At 45.9% G+C, this 16,468-nt stretch overlaps 1 protein-coding gene and 1 long non-coding RNA gene across 11 annotated transcripts in view; one reads left to right on the top strand and one right to left on the bottom strand.

Annotated features, from left to right (window-relative positions):
• The window catches only part of Rimklb (ribosomal modification protein rimK like family member B), a 39,493-nt gene extending 35,891 nt beyond the window's left edge, over window positions 1-3,602 (bottom strand). For 5 of the 10 annotated variants that reach the window (XM_076567902.1, XM_076567904.1, XM_076567903.1 and 2 more), the window contains exon 1: window positions 3,139-3,411. The gene's annotated coding sequence lies outside the window, so the exon portion shown is untranslated. Of the gene's footprint in view, window positions 1-2,643; window positions 2,784-2,863; window positions 3,010-3,138; window positions 3,412-3,437 lie in introns of those variants that run through there. The other 5 variants (XM_076567900.1, XM_076567897.1, XM_006994227.4 and 2 more) reach the window with 3 other exon arrangements.
• A 1,284-nt stretch (window positions 3,603-4,886) lies between these two features.
• On the top strand, window positions 4,887-12,094 carry LOC143272507 (uncharacterized). Its single transcript, XR_013050143.1, has 3 exons — window positions 4,887-5,151; window positions 11,101-11,152; window positions 11,908-12,094. It is a non-coding gene; the product is annotated as an uncharacterized LOC143272507 (long non-coding RNA).
• The last annotated feature ends 4,374 nt before the right edge of the window (window positions 12,095-16,468 follow it).

A 16,468-nucleotide genomic window follows, 5' to 3' on the forward strand; every position in this document is an offset into this window, starting at 1 on the left:
GCACTCTGCTTCCTGGCTTCAGACCCAATGCCCCCATGCCTCCCCACCATGAGGGACAGTATCCCCTAGAACAGCGGCTCTGGACATGTGGGTTGTGACCTCTTTGGGGGGTCATATATTAGATATTTACATTATGATTCATAACAGTAGCAAAATTACAGTTACGAAGTAGCAATCAAATAATTTTATGGTTGGGGTCATCACAACATGAGGAACCTGTATTAAAGGTCACAGCATAATGAAGATCGAAAACCACTGATCTAGAACCATAAACCAAATTAAATCCTTCCCTTAAATTGCTTCATGTAGGTATTACATTAACAAAAAAAGATAATATACTGCCAATGTTCATAGTTTATTTTTTCAATTTATCTTAATGAGAAGGGGCAAGTGATAGTTTGCCTAGCATACACAAAGCCCCAGGTACAATCCTCAGCACTGGGGGAGAAAAAAAAAAAGGCTAATGTAGCTGCCATGGTGACACACATCCTTTATCCCAGCACCTGTGAGGCAGAATTCAAGTACAACCTGGTCCACATAATGAGTTCAGTCCAGAGTTGTATAGTGAGGCCCTGTCTCAAAAAAAAGAAAAATTAATAATTCTTTAAATAGCCTGATGCCACTATCCATTATCATATATCTGATCCTGAATAGTCTTTTTTTTTTTTTTTTTTTTTTTAAAGAATTATTTATTTAGTATACAGTGTTCTGCCTGCATGTATGCCTTCAGGCCAGATGAGGGCACTCATGGATGGTTGTGAGCCACCATGTGGTTGCTGGGAATTAAACTCAGGACCTCTGGAAGAGCAACCAAGTGTCCTTAACTGCTGAGCCATCTCTCCAGTCCCCCTGAAATGTCTTAACAGTTCAAGCTGGAAGAACAATACCAAAATTTTTGTAAAGGAAGGGGGAAAAGCACATGGGGTTCCATGCACTCCAGCCTCTAAGGGAATGAATGGGGCAGCTTACTTGTAGCTTTTGTGTCTAAGCCAATTTTGAGAAGGAAATACTGGAAAATGTTAAACAGCCTGACATTCATTAGCATAAAGTCCTTTCTACAAACCTAAACTGTACAAATACATGTAGCACATATGTAGAGATATTTTTGGAGGTTCCATATTATTATTGTTAATCTTAATACAAGAAGAAAATTCCAAGGAAAGAAAGACAGTTTCTCTAACATCTGCACCTAATCTTACTCAGCTTCTCTTGGAACAACTGCATGTCAGCACAGATAACATTTTTCTCCTTCAGATTTTAAAATAGCATAACGATTGTAATTTTTTAATGTTTATGACTTAATCCCATTTACAGAATACTCTACAAACTCACCTGCCAATGGCTCCCCAGGAGTCCACATTATTACATAGCTCCCAAAACAACAATTACAACTTAGAAGAAAACTCATTCCCTTTATATTTGGTTTTTCTCACTCTTCACACTTTTCTCACTCTCCACCCACTTTTCCCACTCAGTTTTTGTTTGCTATGCCTGCTCCCTACAAGTAAAGAAAGCTACTTCTGCTTCTCCAAAGTGGGGAAACTCTGTTCCTTGCCCTCAGCCCCTGCCTCAACAGGGCCCAGTGGTCCAACTGTCAACGAGGAAATGAGAGGGGGTACTTTCTTATTGCCATTCTCCCCCCCTCAACTCCCATGCAACTACTGAAGTGAGTCTATTCAATGGGGACTCAAAAATGGTTTCCCATAACACTGTCCCGTATAAACTAACAGAAGCCAGATGGGAGCTGGTGGACAATGGGCTAAATTTAGGTTAGGTACTGTGCTCCCTGGCCCATTCGGCGGCAGAGGCTCTTGACCTGGTGGAGGACTGTATGCGACTTGCTCTTCACCTCTTAGCTGTTTTGTCAGAATCAGACAAAGCACATGGACTCCAGCACCTACAGGGGCTACCAACAAACAGAAGGAAATGGGACATGGGGGAAAGTCTGCCAAACTAACAAAACAACGGCACACAAAAGAAGGAGCAGACAATGAAGAAACATGCTACTTCAAAACGTCCCACAAGTAACCAAGGAACCACTAGGAAAGATCAACAATGGCGTCTTTAAAAAGTCAAGGGTTAAATCTCTAATCTCCATGACTGAAATTCCCTTGTTTTAGTCCAAGTATCCTAAAAGGTATTGTCAATTAATTGCTTAAGAGATTATTTTAAAACAACAGGAGAAATAACCTTCAAGCTCCCCACTGTGAAAAGGAAGAGACTCAAATGACATTTAAATCTTCATGGTTATGGTTAGTAATTAAGAATGTCTAGAAGGAAAAAAAGGCAACAAAAAAAAGAAAAAAGAAAACCTTCCATAGTAAACTGATACACTTTCCACATGGATTTGGAATTTAACCCAACTTCAGAAACACTAGGCAAACAAAACTGTAGGCAATTTCTGGGAAAGTAAAATTACACTGAAAGAATTTACATTCAAGTTACACACACAGCCTGGTTAGTATAAAAACCCCATTGATAAAACAGAATTAACACCTCATCTCTATTCATAAATACAAACCAGACAGAATACGGGGATTACAAACCTGCGATGAGAAACATCAAATTATTAAGACTGAAGTTGTCCTCTATCGGGAATTTGGGGGTGGGGTGGGGGAGGGAGTATTTCTACTACAGTCAAACCTTCAATTATCTGGTCGCCCTTATTGTTCAGATGGCTGTTAAAGGAAAAAATGGAACTAGCTGCTCGCTACTCTCCATTTTACACGTTGGGAGGGGACAGAGTCGCATCAGGGTGAGGCTCACAGCATCCTCCTGCCTCGGTCACATCGAATTCTTCGAAGGAACCAGGGACCGCGGCGACAACCACACCCCTGAGGACTGCGAGCATTCCCAGGCTTACCACACCCCCTCGGCGACACGGGGAAACCAGACGAATTTCACGCCGCGATCGCCGCCTCCCGCCCCCTCCCGCACGCAGGCAGGCGACTCCCGGCTTCCGCCTCGCTCCCCGCCGACTCGGGTACCCAGCGACCACCGGCCTCCGGCGCGCCCGCCCCCGCGCCGCGGCCGGAGCCTCGGGCTCGAGGGCGCGCCCCCGGCCCACGCCCCCCGCCGCCGCCGCCGCCGCCGCCGCCGCCGCCGCCTCCGCCGTCGCGGGGGCCTCCTGCCCCTCACCTGGCCGCCGGCTCCTCCCTCGTCTGCCCGGCCGGGGCCGCCGCCGCCGCCGCCGCCGCCTCGGAGCAAGCGCGGGCCGCGGGAAATCCGCTGAGGAGGGGGAGGGGGCCGGGATGCCGGGAGCCGCCTCCTTTCTCCTCGCCGCCGCCGCCGCCGCCGCCGGCTCCCGCAGCCAGGCCGCGCGTCCTCGCCCGCTCGCCCACTTTTCTCACGGCCTCGTGGGTCGGCCGGCCGGCCTCTCCCTCCCTCCTCCCGCCCCCCGCCCCCCGCGCCCGCACTCTTCGTTCCCACACGCTCACACGCGCCCCGCCGCCGCTCGCTCGCTCGTCCCTTCGCTCCTTCGCTCGCTCGCTCGCTCCCCCTCCTCACTCGCCCGTGTCGCGCGCGCGCGCGACCCCGCTCTCACTCACTCACACACACACACAGAGACCAGGCTCACGCTCAGCGCGCGACGCCGGCGAGGCCGCCCCGCGTCCCCCCCCCCAGACCGAGGCGCCGCGCGCCCCCCGCCCCCGCCCCCCGCGCGGCCCCGCCCCTCGCGGGCGGGCGGGGGGCGGCGGAGGGGGCGGGGCGGAGGCGGCGAGCGCGCCCCGCGCGGGCTGACACCTGCGAGGAGACCGCCCCGCGGCCGGAGCCGAGCCACGCACGGAGGGGTGGAGGGGTGGGTGGGGGGCGCAGGCGCGCGCGCGCGGGGCTCGCGATGGGGCGGCGAGGGACGGGAGGGGGGAGAGCGGGGGGAAGGGGAGCCACGCGGGCGCTCCGAGGACGCGCCTCGCCCCCAGCCTCTCCCCCCCACCCCCCAAACCGTCCTCCGGGAGCCGGGAAAACGGGTAGGGGGCGAGGTTGGTTCGGCTCGGCGGCCGCACCGCGAGAGTAGGCCCTGCCGTTGTGCGCCCCGCCCGCCCGCGCAAGCCCCCTCTCCGGGCTGCGGCCGGCCGGGCGCGCTTGGATGCCCGCCGACCCCGCCGACCGAGCCGAGCCGAGCCTCCCGCGCCACGTCTGGCCCGGGGACTCGGGCGGCCCGCAGTGGCGCCAGCCGTCCTCCTCCCCGGCGCCCTGCCTCGCCAGAAGGCAGAGATTTGGGGACAAAGATGATGGGAACTGGGATCGCCCCGATCCGCGAACGCACCCAACGAAGACAATACCGCTCCGTAGGGGAGAGGCGCGTTAACTGCAGCCCTCCGCCGGCCGCCGGCCGAGCGTGCTAACGCTAAGAAGGGAGGCTGAGGCAGGAGCATCACGGGCGACCGTGTGCCACAAAAGAAAATAAACGATATCGTAAAATTCTGTGGGCTTCGCAGGTTCAAAGACAGGCGGGGATTAGAGCCAGCTCGGCCTCTTGGAAACCAGTATGAACATACAAGGATCTCCCTGAATTGATGTCAGAATGGACAGATCATACGCTTGGGAGCATTTCATTATAAAAATTATTGTCCAAAAAAAGTGGCTAAACATTTGACCATGCTCCACTGCTTAAACACCCTTCTCTACACCGTGAATGAGACCGAGGGTGAGGAGTGACCGCCCTTCTTTACATTGAAAATTCATTCCCTAATAACTTCAGTCACGAGAGATCCCAGACATGAGCTACACTTCAAGCAGCTTGTATCCCATCTCAAATCATGTCAACCAACAACTTCTCTCTCTGCCTCTCCATCATTTCATCATCCTATCAGTCCTGAAGACTTGGCAGTGGTCCTCAACCCATGGGTGTAACCCTCTGCGGGGCAAAGGACCATTTCACAGGGATCACCTAAGACCATCGGAAAACATTTGCATTATGATCCATAACAGTAGCAAAATTACAGTTATGAAGTAACAAGGAAAATAATTTCATGGTTGAGGGCCACCACACCCTGAGGAACTGTATCAAGGGTCGTAGGGAAGGTTGAGAATCACTGGCCTAGGGGCTGGGCAAAATTGCTCAGTGGGTAAAGGCTCCTGTACACCTCTGCCGAGCAAGAGGACCAATTCCCGCAAGTGTGACCCATCGCTACCTCGTTCTCTCTATAGGTGTGTATACAGAGAGTAGATACATTTTAAGAGCTGTACCATACATAACCAGGGTGGGAACCACTGGAGCCACACTGCTGGCATTGGGTTGCTGGTTCCACTAACTGTGTGATCTTCTGAAGTTAAATTCACCTCCCTGTCTCTTACCCTGTTTGCCTGAAAAAGGAAAAAGTGGTTTAAAAAAGGAGTTACCTACTTTATTTAGAATTGTCACAAGGAGCCAGTGAGCACAGCAGTTCCTCAATATCCATGGTAACTGGACCCAGGACTCTCTTAGGGGATATTCAGGCTCCATATGTATAATGGTAGGTAATGTTGCATATAACCTACACACATCCTAAACCATCTCTACATGATATACTGAATACAACAAATACCATACAAACGGCAAAACACATGAACAGACTGATTCAGTACTGATGCAGTTTTTTCAGGTGTTTTCAGTCTACAGTTGGTTAAACCAAAGAAGTCTGACTGTGCATGACGCCTCCTGACAAAGCAGCTGTTTATTATGAGTGGCTATATCTATTCTTTGTTATGCCATTGAGAGCAATCAAAGATAGTGAACCCTCTTCACAGAGGACATTTAGAGGACCAAATGTGCAGTATGGCACACTGTCTTCAGAAGAAAAAAAAAACACAGAAGGGGCTACTCTGACAGCCTCCTGGGACAGAAACCATGTTTAACGAAAAGATCATGCTTTCTTAAAGCATTTTGTAATAAAGGGAAGCTTGATCACAATGAAAATCTAGCAAGTACATGCATACATGTAGGATTGTGTGCATACGTACACACACATGTACACACACACACACACACACACACACACACACACACACACACACACATTGGCAGAGAGAAAAGTAGCACAGAGCATGAATAGCTTATTCCTTCTGCTGTAACAGAATCCGATTGATAGTAACCATATACCTTCCAGAAAAAGTAGGCTGTGCAGGTGAAGCTGTGGGTATTCTATCAACTCCCCGGCCACTTGCAATTTAAAAATGCTGTCTGCTAACCACCATAGTGCTACTCCCTGTGCGCTGTCTGAGTGTATAGTATTGGTTTTGATGTATGCTAATGGAAGAGGGGACAAAAAGCAATGCTGTTTTAAAGAACAAAGCAATGGCATGGCCTTTTGTCTTAATACTTAGTGTGTTTATGTATTTAGCATGATAAAAAAAAAAAAAAAGAACCAAGACACACATAAGGGACCTGGAAAAGATTGAAAAGGAAAACAAAGACCATCTCCAAGCTTAGTTCTAAAAGAGAATGCCAGCATTCTGTTCTGTCCTTAGGAACTCAGTCATATCTGAACAGCAAAATACATTTTATGTTCATAAAAATCCCTTGAGGGGTAGATAAAACAAGTATGATAAACGGTAGGATATTCAATGTTCTCAGCAAGTTACAAGTAAAAACCTAGTGTTAGAGACCATTTCCAGTTCTTAGGTACGCCTTAAGCTTAAAGTAATTGACACTTCATATAAACTGGTTCCCAGCTTTTTCCAACAGGCAGCTCTTAAACTGGATTCCTAGCACTTCTGAATGGAATTTTAGAGATATCTCAAGATTACTCTGCTTCAGCTTTGCCTGAGGATATGGCTCATTTTAAACTGTTATATTGCCAAAGTACTTAGAGGAACAAATAATCATTTAACTCTGCTGAATAAAGTAATGGGCCTGAAATCTCCACCATTCCTGTCTGGCTAAGGCTAAGAACGGCCATACAGATTCAGTTACAAATCTGAGGCTTGATGGTTGGTTTGCTTAAACAGCTATGTCTCATATTTCCTTCAAGATATGTTTTATTATAAGTATTTGAAGTAGTTTGTCTTGACTGCATTATACACCCGCTGGGTTTTGTTTTGTTCTGGTTTGGTTTGGTTTAGTTTTTTTCAAGACAGGGTTTCTCTGTGTATTCCTGGCTGTCCTAGAACTCGGATCTGTAGTCAACTCAGAGATCTGCTTGCCTCTGCCTCCCGAGTGCTGGGATTAAAGGCGTGCGCCACCACCGCCCGGCTTTTTTTTAAAGTTTAAACTATTACTTTATTTGTATGGATTTTTGCCTGTATGTCTGTGTACCTCCTGTATCCCATGAGACTGCAGATGGTTGTGAGCCACCATGTGAGGGCTTGGAATTGAACTCAGGTTCTCTAGAGGAGCAGCCAGTGTTCTTAACTGCTGAGCAATAATCTCCAGCCCCCAACTTGATTTTCTCTGGTGAATTAATGTTGTTCTGAAGGTTGGAGGTCAGCTGACTGTTCTGCAAAGGCATACTATATAGGTAATATGACAACCCTTGAGTCAGATAAATCTTATTTTAAACCCTAGCTTTACTTACTAGCTACACAGGACTGTTGCTTACTAACTTCACAAACCTCAAATTTTTTTTGCATTAAGAAGATAAATATCGCCGGGCGGTGGTGGCGCACGCCTTTAATCCCAGCACTCGGGAGGCAGAGGCAGGCGGATCTCTGTGAGTTCGAGGCCAGCCTGGGCTACCGAGTGAGTCCCAGGAAAGGCGCAAAGCTACACAGAGAAACCCTGTCTCGAAAAACCAAAAAAAAAAAAAAAAAAAAAAAAAAGAAGATAAATATCTCGAAAAACCAAAAAAATAGGATAAATATCTTATTAGCACTGATTTATTAAATTATGAGGATTAATAAAGTTACCCAAACTTAACGCAGTTTAACATAACTCAAACATAGCAAGAGCTCAGTAAATATTGGCTATTATTCAAGTTGAAACCAAAATAGCTGAGTAGCAAAGAAATATTTTTAGATATACATGACAGCAGTACACATAATCATATTTGAATGTGTGTCCTTGGGTGTGAAACCAATAAATGCTATCTCTGTCCAGTTAGGTTTAATGGATCTATTAAGAGTAAGTTTGGAAATGCTTGGTCAGGGGGGAAAATGAACTTTGAGTTAGTATCAAAGATATTACCCAAAGAGTTGGACCTCTTTGATTCTCTTCGATATCAAATAAGATTTATCTGCCCAGTTTTCAGTCTCACTACTGCGTAACCTAGGCGGCCCTGGAACTCATGGTTCTCCAGCCTCAGCCTCCTGAATGCTGAAATCACAGGGGTGCTCTAATACACTAGGCTCAAGTGTGTGTGTGTGTGTGTGTGTGTGTGTGTGTGTGCTTGGTTTGGGTTGGGTTGGGTTTGGCTGGAGGAGAACAAGCTCTAGCCTAGGCTGGCCTCCAACTCTCTATGAAGGGAAAGAATTAAAGGCATGGACTACCACACCCAGATCCTGGTAACTCGTTTCTACTTCTCAGCATAGATGTCTACTGATATCAGCTCCCCCTCCCCCCACCCCCAAAAAGCGCACTTCACACACCCAGCAACAGTAAAATTTGTGGGTTCTCTCTCTCTCTCTCTCTCTCTCTCTCCTTTCCTTTTTTCCTAGATTGTAAAAACGAGTAAAATTCTTTCTTTAAAGTGCCCTGTAGGCACCATCTGTTGCGAATCTTCATCCGAGGTTCAAGACAAGGAAACAATCTGGGATCTGATTAAAAATGAAGGATTCAAAATAGCAAAGGAGAACTGCAAAGTAGAATGCAATCTCTGAATCCCGAGGTGGTTAGCCGCACCGAAAAATGGGGCTCTTTATGGTGCATCTAACTGCAAAATTCATGCAGCTAGAGAAAAGGTGCCGGGTGTCTGATGTCAGCACCTCCATCGGCAAACAAGGAGCTGCTGAATCTACTTCTCCCCGCGGCTTCCGCTGCCAGAATCAGCCGGCTAGAACCAGCCAGGCAACAGACTTCGCAGTTAGAATAGCTAAACACTGGTCAAGCCTTACCCCACCCACACCCCTCCTCCTTTCCCCGCTCTCCGTTTCTACACATTAAACTGTGTGCCTCTCTCTATGCCAAGATAATGCTCAGAGAGGACACAAAGGAGGTGAGGTCGGGAAGGGAAGGAAAGCTCCCATAGCGGCAGAATCACGGGATGATACGATTGAGAGAACGGAAATCTAACGGGGCAAGTCCCCCCTCCCTTTCTTTAATTTCATCTGGTTGTGAGATTCGCCCCCCCCCCCCCCCCGCTCCCAGAGGAATCAATCACCTGGGACGCTTGCTTAAAATGCAGGCTGCGTGGTTCCCCACCTCCGACCTGAGCCACTAAGCTTCTAAAACTATCCCCAACTCGGCATTTTTTAAATAACCGCACCAGATGATTAGTGTGCACATGAAAGTTCCTAAAGAGATCTAGATAACCATCTGCAAAAATGCTGTTTATTTAAAGCACTCAACATTCATAAACTCACTATAGCCTCCAGCAACCTCATAAAGTTGAGTAAACATTGTTAGCGCCCTCCCCCCCCAAGCCGAAAGGTGAGACAAAGAGATTAAATCACTGGTGATCATTTCCAGTTCTCATGACTGCCTGTTCATCCGGGGTATTCTCAAGTACATCAATTTTGGAAGACTTGAGAGGATCAATGGGGTAAGAAATTTGGGGAACAATGGGGTAAAGAAATTTGAAGAGACAACGTCTTCTCTCCTCGTTAGGGTAATGCCAACTAAAAGGGGGAAGGAAAAAAGAATGGAAGTGATTCTACTCTTCTCACACAGCGCTGTTGCAGATGTCACCCATCTACGGCACCAGCAGCACCCGGAATGACTAATGATTTCATTAATTCAGGCACCCTAAAGGGCTGGCACCACCGCAATTGTACAGATCTGTGTAGTGGGTATTCCTTCCACCTATGATCTTGGGATACCAGCCCCTAGGGCGTGGCCTCTAGGCCAGCTTGAGAGGTTCTCAGGTCCCTTCTCTCCAGCGCTCTTGGAGGGTGGAAATGTGTGAAGCAGCTGGCGCACAGTTGGACTGGTTCTCCCCCACCCCCATATAATCCTTTAATAAATAGTTCCTTTATCAGTAATCCGTGGACTTTCTGCATCATCTGGCGTCAAAGATGTGTTGACCTCAGAATGGAAACCAGAATATGTGCTACGCTGGGGGAGGGATTTTGCTTTTGTTTCTGCAGAAGAAAAGCTATGGATACCCACAAAATGAATAAAAATAGGATTGAACAGGAGAAACCTCTTGATAAGAAGTGATAGCTCATCCACTGTCTTGAAAACTCTACAAGTTGTACGAAAACTCAACAAACAAGGCTCGGAGCAGGGTTCTGTTTGTTGTCTTTACAGGATAATAGGAATACCCATCTTCAAGAAGTCAAAAGGCCTTGGACATCTACACGTCTAAAGCAGAAGGAAAGGCTATATAGAAAAGATTTACAAGCAAACAATATTGGACCTATTGGTACCAATATACTTTACAGGGTAATATCTCACTGCCTAACATTAGTATATCTTTACTTCTAGAAAAGTTGTGGTCCCGACTCAATTATAAATCAAGCTGGCTTTAGAGTTGGAATGTGGCTCTCTCCTTCTCTAAACCCAAGCATGTTGCTAAAGAAAAAATTAAGAGGCTTCTGTCTCATATCAGAAGAGCCAACTGGTGTGGGACAGAAGAAAGCCAAAAAATAATCTAGGGACTATTGTTTTCAAGATTCTATTTCTCTCCATGCCTATTCTTGCTTCTTTGGAACCTTCTTTACGTATCTTCCATCTTAAAATTTAAACTTTCCATTTTGATATTAATAATATTTAAGTTTTCCACAGTGAACAATAAATTCTCCTAACAGCAATCTCTGAAGCCTCCAGAAGGAAGTTGGGGCCCCACAACAACAACAAAAATTCTACCTGGTTCATAATAATGCCATTGGGCCAATAAACACCACTCAGTGATCAGCTTTTGACTGCAAACTGTTCAGGACGGTTCCAAGATGGCTAGCTGAGATGGTCCATCATGCTATACTTCTAGTCAGAACTTCAGATAAGCTTTACCTATAGCTTGGAGATGGACTACAAATATTACAGCCAGTTCCTATGAGACCTAACCATTGTTTTATTTTTCACAGGATCCCACAGAGATACTGTCGTCCCACCCGCTGCCCCCACCCCAGACAGCAGGTAGCAATTCTAAGAAAACTATGTTCCCTCTCCAAAAAGGTTTTGTTTTATCAAGCTATGGATAATTGCCATCTGTTAGGGGCTGGATTTAAGTTTTAATAGGGTTGGGGTAGAACAATAAATTTTAGAGTCAGGATTCTCTTTTGGGAAAGAAAAAGGGGGAATAGATAGGATAGGCTAATAAGGTGGATTATTGTATCTACTTGTAAACTAAATCAGTAACTATCAGCTTTAGATAATTTGCATTGGTATGGATTCTTGTATATTGATGCAAATACAAAACTGTATTTGCCATATTGTACATATGCTTGAAATATTTTGTATATTGATACAAATGTAAAATTATATTTGTCATACTGTATGTATGTTCTACCTCTATTTAGGGTACTTTGTATGTTGATACATAATAAGGATATTATTGTCATATCGCACTATACATTTCTACCTCTGATTAAGATATTTTGTATATCGTCACAATTTCAAGGTCATTGTCCTTATACTATACATCTGTTTACAGATTGTTTACTCTTATATAATGTGAAGCCTTAGTCTTTAAGTTATTTAGGTTGATAAGATTTACAGGTTAATAGTCACCATGCCATATTTATAGTCATGTTAATTAGGTTTCCTAGATATACAGAAATATGTCAGATGGATAGGTAATCTTCAAACACTTCATAGCCTGGAGAATATGACATTTAAATGTTCTAATAACTTAGAATTTTGTTGACATGAGTTACAATTGCTCCTGGCAGCACCGATCTACTCCCAAGAGGATATTGGGCATCGAAGACACTCCATATGAAGTTTGTCTTCTTCCTGGCAAAAAAATGACCTGTTGGGCAAAGAACTGCCCTTGCCTGACTACTGACAGTAAGCACGCTGTCCTATCCGGACAAGCAGGACAAAGGATAAGTGACTGCTGAATCTTGCCAAGACAAGGTAAGATGGCCTTTCAAAATACCCTGTTTCTGAAGATGGTCTGTCAGATATTCTAGGCCTGTAGCCAAAAAAGGGATGCCCCAACGTGGCAGAGAAACTTTGGGTGACTGTCCAGGCTGCCAGCTGTCTCTGTAATTTCTTGCCATTTTTTGGAAGTTGCTTGCTTGCATTTCCTGTTTACTCAGGTAATATTATTTCTTTCTCAGGTCTTTGATGGAGTAAATGCTAGATAGTTACAGTTACAATCCTTTCATATCTTAGCTAAGAACATATCAGGTACGAGAGTTAGATTCTTCAGGATAGGACAGCTATTGGAGTAATCTCTGTAATTTGCCATTTAACTATAGTCTGGACATTTAGCATGTGTTTTTTTTTTTTTAGACAATTTTTTAAAATTTATTTATTTTTATTTTATGTGCATTGGTGTTTTGCCTGTATGTCTGTGTGAGGGTCCCCTGGAACTGGAGTTACAGACAGCTGTGAGCTACCATATGGATGCTGGGAATTGAACCTGGGTCCTTTGGAAGAGCAGTCAGTGCTCTTAACCGATGAGCCATCTCTCCAGCCCCAGCATGTGTTTTTTGATAGGTGCTGTTCTTGTTGGTTGTATTTCCATTTTTGTTTATGTTATTACCTTTTCCTTCTCTTGGACAAAACTTGATAATCATTCTTATTGTATGTAGTTTGTATTAGGTTTAGAACTTTCTTATTTAGGAAAAAAAAAGTGGGTATTTGTTCCACCTATGACCTTGGGGTACCAGCCCTTAGGGCGTGGCGTCTTGGGTAGCTTAAGAACTGGGACCACATACAAGGGTCCCTTTTCTGTCTCTGAGGGTGGAGACCAAATCAGGTGGCATGAAGCAGCATGGGACCAGTTCTCAGCCTTCCAGGAATCTGCAACTGAATTTGTCATATCATGCATTAGTGAGTTGTTCCCCTCAATATAATCTTTCAACAAATAGTTCCTTTATCAGTAATCCATGGACTTTCTGTATTAAGTCTGCTTTGTAATTTTTAATATGTATATATTTTTTTTTTTTGTTTTGTTTTGTTTTTTCGAGACAGGGTTTCTCTGTGTAGCTTTGCGCCTTTCCTGGAGCTCACTTGGTAGCCCAGGCTGGCCTCGAACTCACAGAGATCCGCCTGGCTCTGCCTCCCGAGTGCTGGGATTAAAGGCGTGCGCCACCACTGCCCGGCTTAATATGTATATTTTTATGTCGTGTGTGTGTGTGTGTGTGTGTGTGTGTGTGTGTGTGTGTGTGTGTACACACACACACACACACACACACACACACACACACATATAATGAAAGAATGTAGCCAGGTGTGGTGGCACACACCTTTATTTCAGCACTCCAGAGTCAGAGGCAGGTAGATCTGAGTTTGAGGCCAGCCTGGTCTACAGAGTGAGTTCCAGGACAGCCAGGGCTACACAGAGAAACCCTGTTTCAAAAAACACAAACAAACGAGGGAATGCAGCTTGCTGAAGTTCATTCACGTCCCTGTTCTCCAGGCAAAGAAAATGTGTTCTGCCCAAAGCCTTTCTTCTTTTGAGAGAGTGTCTCACTATGTAGATCTGAGTGCCTCTACCTCCCAGGTACTAGGACTGAAGCTGTGTCCAGCTTCTCGCTACTGCTCGGTCCCTTCATTTTGTTTTTAAATCATTTCTACTTGCTGGGCTTCAAATCACCCCTGAGCTATGTATTTGTCACCTCTGCTCTTCCATCAACTCCAGAACCCCTGGACACCCCCTTTTCTCTTTCAGTTTGAGTTTTATCCTAAACAGGCAAATGCAAAGCCAGACGAGATAGCAAGGAAGAAGGAAAAGTGAGAAAAACAGGGCTTGGAGAGAGTTCAAGGTCCTGCTCGGCTGCCTATCAAATGGAGGCTAGCCTAAACTTCGTGATACCCTATCTCAAAAAAAGGAAAATACTCATAACTGTAGTAAAACTAAATAGCATTAGCCGGTGAGGTGTCGCATGCCTGTGATCTCAGGACTCAGGAAACCCAGGCAAGAGCCTCTAGGGAGTCCCAGGCTCCGTGTTTAAGAGCACTGGTTGTTCTTCCAGAAAAACAGGGTCCAATTTCCAGCACCCACATAGTGGCTAAAATGATCTGTAACTCCACTTGAAGGGCTCCCTCAGAGCATACCAAAAGAACCAGAGAAATACTTGGAATGCATAGTTATCCCTGTCCCTGGTCATTTCTAAGAATCTTTCATATACATTAAGCCTTTTAGGTCTCCCAACAACTCTGCTGAGTTTAAGTACCTTCTTTTTGCAAATAAAGAAGCCAAGACACAGAGATGTTAAGTATCTTGTCCAAAGTCACACAGCAGTAAGTGGCAGGCAGAGCCGAGTTTTGTTGTAGAGTATTCCAGTTCTCCTTACCATCCATTGAAAGACTGTAGACTTCATGTCTCAGGGTTTTCTCACTTCTTAACTTTGTCTCTTCTGTGCGTACTGTTTAGGCCTATTCTTTAATTTAAAAATATATGAAAAACGGTGGTGTATGTTCAGATTTGCCACAAGATCTAAGAATCCATTAGCCAAGCATCACCTATAAAGATTCAACAACAACAATTAATAGGTGCATGATTCTTCAGCTCTGTATAGACTCTGTTTTGATGGATGATAAATAAATCCGTTTAAGTCATAAGTGGATTTGCTAAAGTCATAGAAGCTTTTGTTTATCATTATGGCTTTTGCTCTTCTGATATGCAAAGTAAAACTATTTTCTGAGACCACAAACTATTTCAAGGTGTCAGGGGGCCCACTGACATGTGGGGAACAGAAGGGGGTCAGCAGAAAACCCAGCTGAGTAGAAAAACCAGGATCTGGTGTCTAACAGACAGACGGAAAGTAGGTCAGTGTCCCTGACAGTCACAGCTGGCGGAGAATGATGTCACGAGGTGGGTGGGGGAGGGGTGGGATTTAAGGTGGGGAAGTGGAGACACTCTGCACACCAGACTGTGTGACAGAGAGAGAGGCTGTGCGGGACCCCTTTCAGACAGCCTTTGTCGGCTGGTGGGGGAGATGGTTGAAGCAGAAGTCCCCCTCTGGCCTTCCTGTTCCCTACCTCTGAGTCCAGTCTGCTGAAGACAAAGATACCATGAGAGGGATGGGGGAAAGACAGGCCTGCCAAAGTTGAGCTTTGGTTAGAAAAGAGGAAGGAAAAAAAAAAAAACCAACAGAGGAATTAATCAGATGGCCCAGACAGCAGGAGACCAGAAGGGAACAGCGTAGGAAATGACAGCTGAAGGAAAGAGGAGGCAGGCGGACTAAGGGACAGAGCAAGTCATCTTGAGTGTGTCACTGTAGGGGTTTCCAGTGTCCTAGCTTTAACTGGCGGGAACAAAGTGCTGGAAAAGAAAGACACTTTTGGAATTTGTAATTAAGAATATAAGCCAGGCCGGGCGGTGGTGGCGCACGCCTTTAATCCCAGCACTCAGGAGGCAGAGGCAGGTGGATCTCTGTGAGTTCGAGGCCAGCCTGAGCTACAAAGTGAGTTCCGGGGCAGCCAGGGCTGCATAGAAAAATCCTGTCTCAAAAAAAAAGGAGCTAGCTGGGCACGATGGCGCTCCCCTTTATCTCTAGCACTTGAGATGGCGAGGCAGGTGGATCTGTGAGTTTGAGGCTAGGTTGGTCTACGGATCCAGTTCCAGAGCAGCCAAGGCTACACAGTGAAGCCTTGTCTGAAAAACACACTACTTCTCTCTTCCACCCTCACCCATGCAAAAATTCACTTCCTGTGGTTATCTGTCGGGTGTTAGACCTCCTTAAACATCTCCTTCCAGGTGTGGGTGCCCCTGTTAAATTTCAATAAATTAGCCATAATGTCAGTTCTTGGAATGTGGAGGCATTTCAGTATCTCCTGCTTTTGAAGTTAGCCATGCACCTCAGACATTATCACCAAAGCAATTCTCTAATCCTCTTCCACCAATCCCAGATCAGAACCAACAACTCATTACCCTCCTATACCACCCACCACCAGCAACACAATCTGGAATCCCCGAAAAACTGTTCACACTCCTCTCAGAATAATTGTTAAGATTTTAAACATGGAGCCGGGCGGTGGTGGCGCAGGCCTTTAATCCCAGCACTTGGCAGAGGCAGGCGGATCTTTGTGAGTTCGAGGCCAGCATGGTCTACAGAAAGAGATCCAGGAAAAGCGCAAAGCTCCACAGAGAAACCCTGTCTCGAACCCCTCCCCCCAAAAAAGATTTTAAACATGGGGTTGGGGATTTAGTTCAGTGGTAGAGCACTTGCCTAGCAAGTGCAAGGCCCTGGGTTCAGTCCTCAAATGGGGGGGGGGAGGGGGGGAGATTTTAAACACCCTGGTATACCAAAATATACACATAACACTCACATTTCA

The sequence above is a fragment of the Peromyscus maniculatus genome, chromosome 3 (genome assembly GCF_049852395.1).
Source record: "Peromyscus maniculatus bairdii isolate BWxNUB_F1_BW_parent chromosome 3, HU_Pman_BW_mat_3.1, whole genome shotgun sequence".
Classification (NCBI taxonomy): domain Eukaryota; kingdom Metazoa; phylum Chordata; class Mammalia; order Rodentia; family Cricetidae; genus Peromyscus; species Peromyscus maniculatus.